The following is an 11973-nucleotide window of genomic DNA, read 5'->3' on the forward strand; positions in this document are numbered from 1 at the left end:
GAGATCTTAAGGGGACAGCACTTATTTCAGAAATCAAAGGCAGTTGGGTTCAATCCTATGGTTAGCTGTCAGCTAGACACTGGAAGGATGGATTTGACTAAGAAAGGGAGACAGCATACATGGAGGCAGGTAACCTTTCCTTTGCAAAATGACCCATTTTGAGGCCTTACTCAGGCTCTTCTCTTCTCCTAATCTTGGTTTTTTTTATTAGTTTAGGAGAAGAATTAAAACTCCATTTACAGTATCTGTGAACCTGAATGAGTTAAGTATGTGTGACCAACTTGATGTCTGCCTGTCTGTCAACAGGGCCAGAGTTCAGGGGCATCTGATGCATAGCACAGGAATGTCAGCCATCAATCTCTGGTCCACCTAACTCTACAGCATTAGAGTTGTCATGGTTGCTCATCTGATCTTCCTCATATGATCTCCATCCACAGAGATGTCAGAAAAAACCTCCCCTGAGAGTGCAAGTTCTTTACAAATGAAAGAGTATACAACAGAAGACACATGGGAGATTTATATGGGCAAGCTGTTGAAAGGATAAAGTGACAGAAGAAGTTTATTGATTAATTAAAGAAAGAATCCGCTTCAGCTGATAGGTTAGAACATAGGTAGGTGGAGTAAACAAAATAGAATGCCGGGAGGAAGAGGTAGTGAGCTCAGAGAAGCCATGCTCCCCTCTCCCCGGCAGATGCCATAGCTCTGCTCTCTGAGGCAGATGTCGATGCAGCCAGCCACCATGTCAGACATGCTGAATTTTTCCTGGTAAGTGAACCTCGTTATACTACACTGATTATTAGAAATGGGTTAAAATGCTGAATCTAATGGGCCAGCAGTGTTTAAAAGAATACAGTTTTTGTGTATTTATTTCAGGCATAACCTTCATGCGGCCGTGGTGCTGGGGACACAGCCTCGCTGCTCAAATAACTACAGAATGGCTTGCAGCCTTGTGGACAACTGAATCCACTGAAAGCCTGAGAAAGCTTGGGAAAGAGTAAAGCATGTTTTCTTGGTAGCAGCGATTTCTCGGTCTGCTCTGCTTGCTAGAAGAAAGCAAGGGCTCTCATCTAAAAGAGGCTTGCTGACTCAGCTTCAGCTGCAAAACCCTGCAGCCCTTAAGAGGTCCTGCCACAAAACATTTAAATGGTGTTGATAAAAGCCAACTGAATGCTTGTATGTTTTCAGCAGTAGCAGGAAAACAAACTGTGTTGTTTTAAAATGCCGGCTTTCTGGGCCATCCTGCCTGGGCAAACTCTGACTGTTTGAGGAAGGAGGGCCAGCTACAGAAAGAGGGCTTGAGTGTTGTCTGTTGCAGCCTCTTTGATGGCAAGGACCTTGAAACACTGTAGACTTGTGGCACTGAATGCGGCTCTGTTCGGTACCTCAGCCACAAGGTTGGAATGGCAGAAAGCTAAGGAATGGGCTACATCTGGCCAGCAAAGCCACGGCTTTAGTCCTACTGAGATTACTTGGTAAATGAAAGACTCATGTGGTCAGAAAAACAGAGAGAGATATAGAGTAAAGAAAGATTCAAAGACAAAGAAAATTTTTAAATGATTTACAGTGTGTTAAAAATATGTGCAGGCTAAAATTTGAAGTTCTTAAAGTTAAAAAAAAAGGAAGAGAGTTGTTGGGTGTGGGAGTACACACCTGTAAACCCAACACATGGGAGGCAGAGGGAGATTGACCTCTGTACCTTCAAGGTGAGGTAGCACACGCCTTTAATCCCAGTGCCTTGAAGGCAGAGACAAACAGATCTTTGTGAGTTCAATGTGTAGTCCATACACCTTTAATCCCAATGCCTGAAAGGCAGAGAGAGGCAGATCTCTGAGACTTCAAGGACAGACAGGTATACAGAGTTATTCCAGGTCAAAGATACAGAGAACCTGTCTCAAAAGGCAAAAAAATAAAAAGGAAAAATAAACAAAATAGAGGTTAAATTGAAGTGCACAAAGATGGAAAATTCACAGCGAATTTTGATATTGTATGCTATTATGCTCTTTTTGAATCATTTGAATTTTGAGGCAGTAGCAATAGCTGCTACAAGATGTTTCTTTATAAAAGCTGCTGAAATAACCCAACAGAGATATTTTGAAAATGCCTTGACTTTGAAATTTGGATCTAAGGACATGATGCTTTGGAAAGGAGATTCTATTTTGTTTTCACGGAGGGTGATAGTCTGTGGATGCCTCTATCCTAATATGGTAGGATGGACCACGCCCTACTTAAAGGTTGCTGTGAACACCTTTAAAAAATTGCTTCGCTCAACTGCCAACTGAGATCAATCAATAATGATGCCACCATTCAGCAGGAAGCATTTTGGAGAGAAAAAACTGCACCCACGTTCCCAAATATGGCTTATAAACGTTCTTTTACATGTAAAGACGGATGTGATATAGATATGAATATTTGCATTAGTATAGATTTTGCTTTACTGATAGAGAATTTAGGTCAATTTTGTTATATGTATATGCATTTTTGATCTAATTAAGGTATTGTGATTGTGTAGTTCATTTAAAAATATAAAGTATATAGGTTACTAATGGATAATCATTAATAATAGTCAAGTTTGTAGTCATGTTAGTTAGATTTTCTAGCTACATAGATATATATATTTCAGTCAGATAGGCATTATTCATATCTCTCTAGACTACAATATAGGCTATTTAATGTTTTAGTACCTTAGGGTTTTTCATGACAGTGAGACACTCTACTCTTGGCAGCACATATCTACTTCAGGAAGAAGATGGGCATCACAGACGATCCTTATGGAGTTTGATAGCCATTTGGGGAAGAAACTGCTCTTGCCTGGATTGTTGCATAAACTGTACACAGAAAACACTCAGAGAGAGGACTACTGAACTTGCCTAAAGGCGAGATGATCTTTTCGTGTTCCTGATTCAGGAAAGGGTCAGCAAAACATTCTTCAAGACAAGCAGATAGTGACTGCCTTTGAAATTTCCTGCTTCATGGAAATGTCTGCTGAAAACTATGGGCCTGTAGGCTGAGGATGGAAACAGCAACGGTACAGAGGAACTTTGGGTGACTGTCCAGGCAGCGAGATGTCTCTGTCATTTCTAGAGTTTGAAAATGGCTTATTTTTTGTTTGCTTAGGTAATACTGTATTATTCTGGAGTCTCTGATGGAGTTGAAGAATAGATAGATAGTTATAGTTTTCCATTGTTATGATAAAAGATAAAATAGATATAAATATTGTAACTGTAATTCTTGCTTGATAACTGTTTTGTTATATGTAATTTTGCTATGTTAAAGATAAAGATTCCGTTCTTGATTAAACAGAAATAGGAGTAATGATGGAGTATAGGTCATTGGTTAATTAAAGAAAGAAACTGTTTGGCCTGAAAGGTTAGAACATAGGTGGGTGGAATAAACATAAGAGAATGCTGGGAGGAATAGGAATTGAGCTTAGAGATGCCATGCACCTCTCCCATGGGCAGAAATGGTAGCTCTGCACTCCGAGGCAGATGGCGATACAGCCAGCCACCAGGTCAGACATGCTAAATCTTTCCTTCTAAGTGCACTTCGTGCTGCAACATACATTATTAGACATGGGTTAAGAGGCTGAAAATAATGGGGCAGGCAGTGTTGAAATGAATAGTTTTGTGTTGTTATTTCGGAGCCTAATCTTACAAGGCGGCCCCATGGGATGCAGCCCTGCTGCTCAAATTTCTACAATCAAGGGGGAAATGGAAGAAGGGAAGAAAGACGAGAAGAGACAAGGAAGAATGGATGAATTCAATCATTCATTGGAAAAATGAGTGAACCAATGAATGAGGAGACCTAGTAGGAAAAAATGTGCTGCATTCCCTCAGAGAGTCAGGTCAAATTAAGGATTGACAAGGTTTTCCAATAAGGAGGAGGCTTATTCCATTTTACCTTCTTTGTGCTCCAGGCCCACCCACAAGAGTGATGATGAGGACAGGGAGAAGAAGAGGAGAGGGTGTACCAGAATTCCCTGGTACAATTTCTCACCCAAATTGTAGCCAAATCACCTGACCTGGGACAGCTGATCAACATGCTGGACCCTAACTCCCAGTTTGACAACTCTAACATTTTAACCAAGTTTGTGAAGATGAAGGAACCAAAAATAGCCCAGTTACAGGATGGCAGGTTCCTTACAGGATGGGAGTCAGACATCAGTACCATACTGGTATTTGGCGGTTTGATGGGTGTGTGGGGTCTTTGCCAGACTCCACCTAGCATCATGGATTCCCTACTTTACTGATATTATGGAGTTGGGTGCATTCATCATATGTGTGCATGTCACACACTAGTGGGCATCATATGTACATGTTTATCCTGTGTGTGGGTGAGTGTGTTCATGAGTTTTATAGCCCAAGTACTACAGAACATGATCAATGAAAGGGAATACTGTTTTCCAGATATGGCAGGGCAATTATTTAAATGAACTGACAAGGGTTGGATGGCATGGATAAGACCTATGAGAGTTCAAGGCATACCGAATCCAGGCATGACAAAGTAGGTGGCAGACAGAATTCTGGCAAAACTAAGTAGGTAGCTTGATGTCCAACTTACTGGAGAAGAGCAACTGAGCGGAGACACTTTTCACTAACCAACATGCTCTAGTGGAGATCAAATATCCTTTGACTTACAGCCAGTATGAATTAAACCATTCATCAAATGAAACCTAATTTTCTCTGATTTTGATTATACATTTGTGTCCCTTCCTGATTAATCTACTCTTTATCCTCTTAAGTCCCAATACCTCACGCTGATATCGGTCACATCTTTCCATTTGACATGGTTTTCCCTCAAGCTTTGTACCGCCCCGAGATCATACAACTTTTTGTCCCCTCTCCACTGCTTCCTTGACAGCCATCTTGTCCTTTACCACACCACGCATCCCCAGTCCTTTACTCTCCAAGGGGAAAAGACCATAAATCCTGCTTTGTTTTGAGGCATGTATTTCTGTGATGCCCCATCCACCAAACACAATCCATCATTGACCAAATAACACAACATGTTAACAAATTTTTATTCTTTGAGAAAGAATAATCCAATGGAAAAATACCAGCATTCATAGAAGACCTGAGGTATCTCTGAAAAAACACATTCCCACAGAGAGAATTAAGTCTGCCCCTCAAAATTTGAGAATTTCACTTTAACAGATCTTCACCAAATCATAGACATAGATATGGAAGTCATTATCAAACTTGATGAAATACACAGAAGGTTTGTTGGGAACTTGGCAAATAATTTTACCTATCTCTTGGGTTCCATCTTTTTTGTTGTACTGCACTCTTTTGCCCTCCAAGGAATCCCTGCCTAATTCCAAAGTCACCTGTACTGGAGGACATTCAGGCGTGATGTGGAGGTTGCCTTCAATGGAATCATCATGATGGTGGTAAAGGTACAGGACCGGATCATTCTCGTTGACAATGTAGAAACAGGTCGTTATGGTCTGCACCTCATCTGGGACCACGCCACTCCACTCTTCCTTAGAGCCTGGCATGATGTGGATGTTGCCTTCCAGGTAGTCATCCAGGAGGTGGATGTACAAGACCGCATCTTTCTTGTAGGTAATATAAAACCAGGTCTTCATGATTGGCACCTCTTCTAGGACCATCCCGTTCCAGTCATTCTTAGAGCCATTTGTGCCCATGAATGTATGTTTCACTGCTCTGCCAACTATGGTGTTTGAGAGATGAGTGTCTGTCACCTGAGGAAATGGCACATTATTAGGCAGGATCTTCAGGTTTAAAATCCTTTCATCATTATGAAGCTCCAAGCCATAGACACAATCAATCCCATCATATTTCAACAAATAGAGAGAGGGATATGTTGGCAGTTGATCTAGAATGATGGCTTTCCAATGGGTGACTGGTTCATTGGCTTCCTTCCAGCCATGAGAAATTCTGCGGCCAAAAATATTCTCCAGGGCCTCAAAAAGCTTACTAAGTTTTTGCTTCTGGAGCGATGGCCCATTCTTCTTCTGGAGATGTGGCATGCAACTCATACTAAGAGGCATCTTCATCATGGCGGGAGACTTTCTGAGATAGGCCACAGCACTCCTGTTCCACTGTCTCTTGGCTCTGTTTCTGTGCTTGGGCTTCATAGCTGCCAATCTCTGCATAGGAAGAACTCTTCAGTTTAAATCAGACACAAAGTGGTTTCCTCCACCATAAGTGCCTGCAAGGATAAGAAGGTGAGGATGTGAGGTCAAGGCTCTTTTTAGGAATAACTTTGGAGCAGGTGAAAAAGGCAGGGCTGAATAGATTTGGATACCTAAATGGAATATGTTCTTAAGAAATTAATAGGAAAAGTATCAAACTCTTGTCTACAGCTCAGTAGATGTGTATCAGAGACATATTCCTGCTGCAAAATGCAATTGACCTCTACTGAGAAACCTACTTCCTGACTTACTATATCAATGAGAGAGGAAGCTATGCCTATACCTAAAGTGAGAAAGAAATATCTGAACAGATGGCAAAGAATTCAAAGAACAGCCACTCCTCTCCTTACCACTCAAGCTACTGGTTAGTTGGCTGATCTATAACCACCTGCCCAAGGTCATGGCACTCCAGTCCACTGGCTCTCTCTATTGTGTCTCCTGATCCAGATCCAGGTTGATTACATAAAGATATTCTGTATCTTCATAGAGAAGTGAGTACTGTGAGTCAAACTGCCAAAAGAAAGAAACATTAATCTGTGCAACAGCACCTATTAGAAATAATTATCTTTTAAAACACATATGGACAAAGAGGATCTTTGCCATTTAAGTGGACTGAGGAATTGGACATTTTTAGCAAAGATAGAGTGGGGAGAAAACCTGACATTAACCGTCCTCCAGCTATCAAATATAGGAGCTGTTAACGACATAAATTTTGGACCCAGAGCAGATTTGAAAGAAACCTTTCTTTGACTACAGAGGTCCTAGTTGCTTCCTAAACATATTTACCAAAAGAAAATATCTTGGCTCTCTAGATTCCAACTTCTGGAAATTCGGTTGAACAGTTGTGGAGCCCAAGAGCTGAACTGACCTCCTCAGCCACCGTGAACATAGTAAGCCCACCTTCACAGAAGACTAGTGCTTCATGTGGAACAGAGTTGCCACACCAAACCAAAGCTTTGTGACATCATCAAGGCTCTACTTATGTCATAAAACTCCTCCTAGCCAGGTTTCTTCCCTACTAACCCCCAGAAATATGTAGCATACAGGTCCTAAAATGCTGCTCATACAGCCCCATGAAGACCCAAAATAAAAACCCCATCTTCTACCCAATTACTTGAGTCATATTTTCCAAGTAACTCAACCCCTTTATGTGTTTTTTTTTCTGTAAAATAATTTTTGGTCTGAGTCAACAACTCACATGAATGTTTTTTTTTTCCTAGTTCCAATGTCCTCATTGTTAATTTTCCATTGATTTTTCCATTACTTCATAATAATAATTATCAAACTTTCCACTTCTCTTCCTCCTCCCACATTCTTCTTGCTGCGCAAGTAAACCTCTCCACTAAACACCAGTCCAAATAGAGGGCAGGGTACTTTGAGCTGTGGGAAGTCCAAGCCCACCCTTCATCCATCCAGATTTAGCAAGGTATGCATCCACAAAAATTATGATCACAAAAAGCCAGTGTATGATATGCAGACAATTGCAAGTGCCATTATCTTTGGCTTCTCCGTCTGCCCCAATTGTCAGCCACATTCAGAGCTTCCAGTTTGATCCCATGTTCTTTCATTCCCAGGTCACTGGATTAGTTGAAATCCCCTTAGTTCAAGCTCAGTGTCTCATAGTGTGGACCAAGCCCTTATATTCCTGATATTTTCGCTCTTTTTCTCCATCCATCTGCTCTTCCACTGGAGCTTGGAAGCTCCATCTAGGTTTCTGATTTTGACCCTGACTTGATCTCCATCATTTGCCAAACAAAAGTTCCATGGTGCTTTTCAAGATAGTCAGTCATCAGTCTGACTATGGAACAAGGCACACATAGTTCCTAGGGACATGTCACAGTGCGGTCAACTTCTCCCCCCTGCTTAAGTACCTAGAGAGAGTCACCCTATGGCCTTCTGAGAACCACTTGAGAGATATCGATCTTGACATCCCCAGAATGGCCCCATTAATTGAGATATCATCAGTGTATGTGCATTAACTTGTGTGTGTTTGTGTGTGTGTATTTAAATCACAATAACAAATGGATTGTAATATTGAAGTTTCTTCTCATCTTGAGAAGAATATTTGCTACAGAAACACTCTCACAGTAATAGTGAGAGTGTAAACTATCTTACAAAGGAGAAATAACTGGAGGAATCCCCCAGGAGTTAGGCTCAGTGTCCCAGGAATTACGCCCAAGGAAAGTCAATGAACTCAGTGATGGAAGATAAAACCCAGCCTAAATAAAACCCTAAATCATTTAGGTGGAACATGAGATACTCTTACAACAGTTACAAGAGGTCTAAAATGCCTGGACTGGAACATAAGGGGAACACAATGACGTGGAGCTGAGAGTGCATGGCAAAACTGATTGGATCTGGCAAAAATTATGTAAGCATACCAAGGAAACCACCAGTGGGACAAAACCCTAAGAAATCTGTATGACAACATATCATGTTGAATATAATGAGATTTATAGACAATGGAAAGATCTCAATTATGTCACTGTCACACAGGTGATGATGAACCAGTTCCATCGTAGAGTGACTCCCTGCTGTGTTTAAGATAACCTGTCAATTCTGTCTAGTCAGTTACAAGGAAATTTGCATTAATTGCACAGATTAAATATCAGCATCATTTACTGCACAATCAAAGGCAAGGCAAAGAAATCATAGACATGTTGTTGAATGCTGATGATGTTATTGGGAGTTTTGATGGGTTTTTTTCTTAAAGGCAAATCATCGGTGACTCTCATGCATGAAGCAGATCCTTTCCCTGTGATGTTTCCTGAATAGCCACTGAGATACCAGCCCATTGAGTTGTGGTCTCTCTCTCTTTTACAAAGCAACTTCTACCTTCAGCTTGATCTCTTGCTTGAGCTTCCCTTCCGGCTACTAGGCTCCTTTTCTGATCCTGCAGAGGGCTTTTGTAAGGGATTGTGATCTCTAAGTTTTTCCCCTTTCAAGAACTAATCATTCTATTAATCACAATTCTAAACTGCTGTGTGAGTTTGTTTGTGACTTATGCCTTCACATGTGATACAAGCGACCTGTGTGTATAGGGTCTTCTCTCTGTTCATGTGGGGAAGGCATGGCAGCAGGAGTAGATGGCTGCTCATTCTCTGTAAGGAAATCAGTAAACAGTGGCGACCAAGTACAAGGATGTCCTGAAATATTAAGTCTTGTCCTTTCAAGGCCCCAAAGCCTCCAGCTAAGTTCAGGGTCACGACAATCTCCAAAAACCACCGAGCATGAAGTATTCAGAACCAGAAGCCTGTGTGTGCCATATCACATAAATTCATCGTGAGTTCACCAATCTGTTTTTTTTTAATTCTAAACTATTTTGTCCCAATAGAACGATCTATATTACCAATTAACCAAATTTGCTGCATCTTTGGTGTCCTAGAATTGCTTTAAATTGTTGCTGGGACAGTCTTACAAACCTTCCTGTGCTGTTATGAGACCTTAAGGGGACAGCACTTATTTCAGAAATCAAAGGCAGTTGGGTTCAATCCTATGGTTAGCTGTCAGCTAGACACTGGAAGGATGGATTTGACTAAGAAAGGGAGACAGCATACATGGAGGCAGGTAACCATTCCTTTGCAAAATGACCCATTTTGAGGCCTTACTTCAGGCTCTTCTCTTCTCCTAATCTTGGTTTTTTTATTAGTTTAGGAGAAGAATTAAAACTCCATTTACAGTATCTATGAACCTGAATGAGTTAAGTATGTGTGACCAACATGATGTCTGCCTGTCTGTCAACAGGGCCAGAGTTCACGGGCATCTGATGCATAGCACAGGAATGTCAGCCATCAATCTCTGGTCCACCTAACTCTACAGCATTAGAGTTGTCATGGTTGCTCATCTGATCTTCCTCATATGATCTCCATCCACAGAGATGTCAGAAAAATCCTCCCCTGAGAGTGCAAGTTCTTTACAAATGAAAGATTGTACAACAGAAGACACATGGGAGATTTATAGGGGCAAGCTGTTGAAAGGATAAAGTGAAAGAAGAAGTTTATTGATTAATTATGAAAGAATCCGCTTCAGCTGATAGGTTAGAACATAGGTAGGTGGAGTAAACAAAATAGAATGCCGGGAGGAAGAGGTAGTGAGCTCAGAGAAGCCATGCTCCCCTCTCCCCGGCAGATGCCATAGCTCTGCTCTCTGAGGCAGATGTCGATGCAGCCAGCCACCATGTCAGACATGCTGAATTTTTCCTGGTAAGTGCACCTCGTTATAATACACTGATTATTAGAAATGGGTTAAAATGCTGAATCTAATGGGCCAGCAGTGTTTAAAAGAATACAGTTTTTGTGTATTTATTTCAGGCATAACCTTCATGCGGCCGTGGTGCTGGGGACACAGCCTCGCTGCTCAAATAACTACAGAATGGCTTGCAACCTTGTAAACAACAGAATCCACTGAAAGCCTGAGAAAGATTGGGAAAGAGTAAAGCATGTTTTCTTGGTAGCAGCGATTTCTCGGTCTGCTCTGCTTGCTAGAAGATAGCAAGGGCTCTCATCTAAAAGAGGCTTGCTGACTCAGCTTCAGCTGCAAAACCCTGCAGCCCTTAAGAGGTCCTGCCACAAAACAGTTAAATGGTGTTGATAAAAGCCAACTGAATGCTTGTATGTTTTCAGCAGTAGCAGGAAAACAAACTGTGTTGTTTTAAAATGCCGGCTTTCTCGGCCATCCTGCCTGGGCAAACTCTGACTGTTTGAGGAAGGAGGGCCAGCTACAGAAAGAGGGCTTGAGTGTTGTCTGTTGCATCCTCTTTGATGGCAAGGACCTTGAAACACTGTAGAATTGTGGCACTGAATGCGGCTCTGTTCGGTACCTCAGCCACAAGGTTGGGATGGCAGAAAGCTAAGGAATGGGCTACATCTGGCCAGCAAAGCCACGGCTGTAGTCCTACTGAGATTGCTTGGTAAATGAAAGACTCATGTGGTCAGAAAAACAGAGAGAGAAATAGTGTAAAGAGAGATTCAAAGACAAAGAAAAATTTGAAATGATTTATAGTGTGTTAAAAATATGTGCATGCTAAAATTTGAAGTTCTTAAAGTTAAAAAAAGGAAGAGAGTTGTTGGGTGTGGTAGTACACACCTGTCAACCCAACACATGGGAGGCAGAGGGAGATTGACCTCTGTACCTTCAAGGTGAGGTAGCACACGCCTTTAGTCCCAGTGCCTTGAAGGCAGAGACAAACAGATCTTTGTGAGTTCAATGTGTAGTCCATACACCTTTAATCCCAATGCCTGAAAGGCAGAGAGAGGCAGATCTCTGAGACTTCAAGGACAGACAGGTATACAGAGTTATTCCAGGTCAAAGATACAGAGAACCTGTCTCAAAAGGCAAAAAATAAAAAGGAAAAATAAACAAAATAGAGGTTAAATTGAAGCACACAAAGATGGAAAATTCACAGCGAATTTTGATATTGTATGCTATTATGCTCTTTTTGAATCATTTGAATTTTGAGGCAGTAGCAATAGCTGCTAAAAGATGTTTCTTTATAAAAGCTGCTGAAATAATCCAACATAGATATTTTGAAAATGCCTTGACTTTGAAATTTGGATCTAAGGACATGATGCTTGGGAAAGGAGTTTCTATTTTGTTTTCACAGAGGGTGATAGTCTGTGGATGCCTCTATCCTAATATGGCAGGATGGACCACGCCCTACTTAAAGGTTGCTGTGAACACCTTTAAAAAATTGCTTCGCTCAACTGCCAACTGAGATAAATCAATAATGATGCCACCATTCAGCAGGAAGCATTTTGGAGAGAAAAAAACTGCACCCACATTCCCAAATATGTCTTATAAACGTTCTTTTACATTTAAAG

This window comes from Microtus pennsylvanicus, chromosome Y, assembly GCF_037038515.1.
Source record: "Microtus pennsylvanicus isolate mMicPen1 chromosome Y, mMicPen1.hap1, whole genome shotgun sequence".
In the NCBI taxonomy this organism is placed as follows: Eukaryota; Metazoa; Chordata; class Mammalia; order Rodentia; family Cricetidae; genus Microtus; species Microtus pennsylvanicus.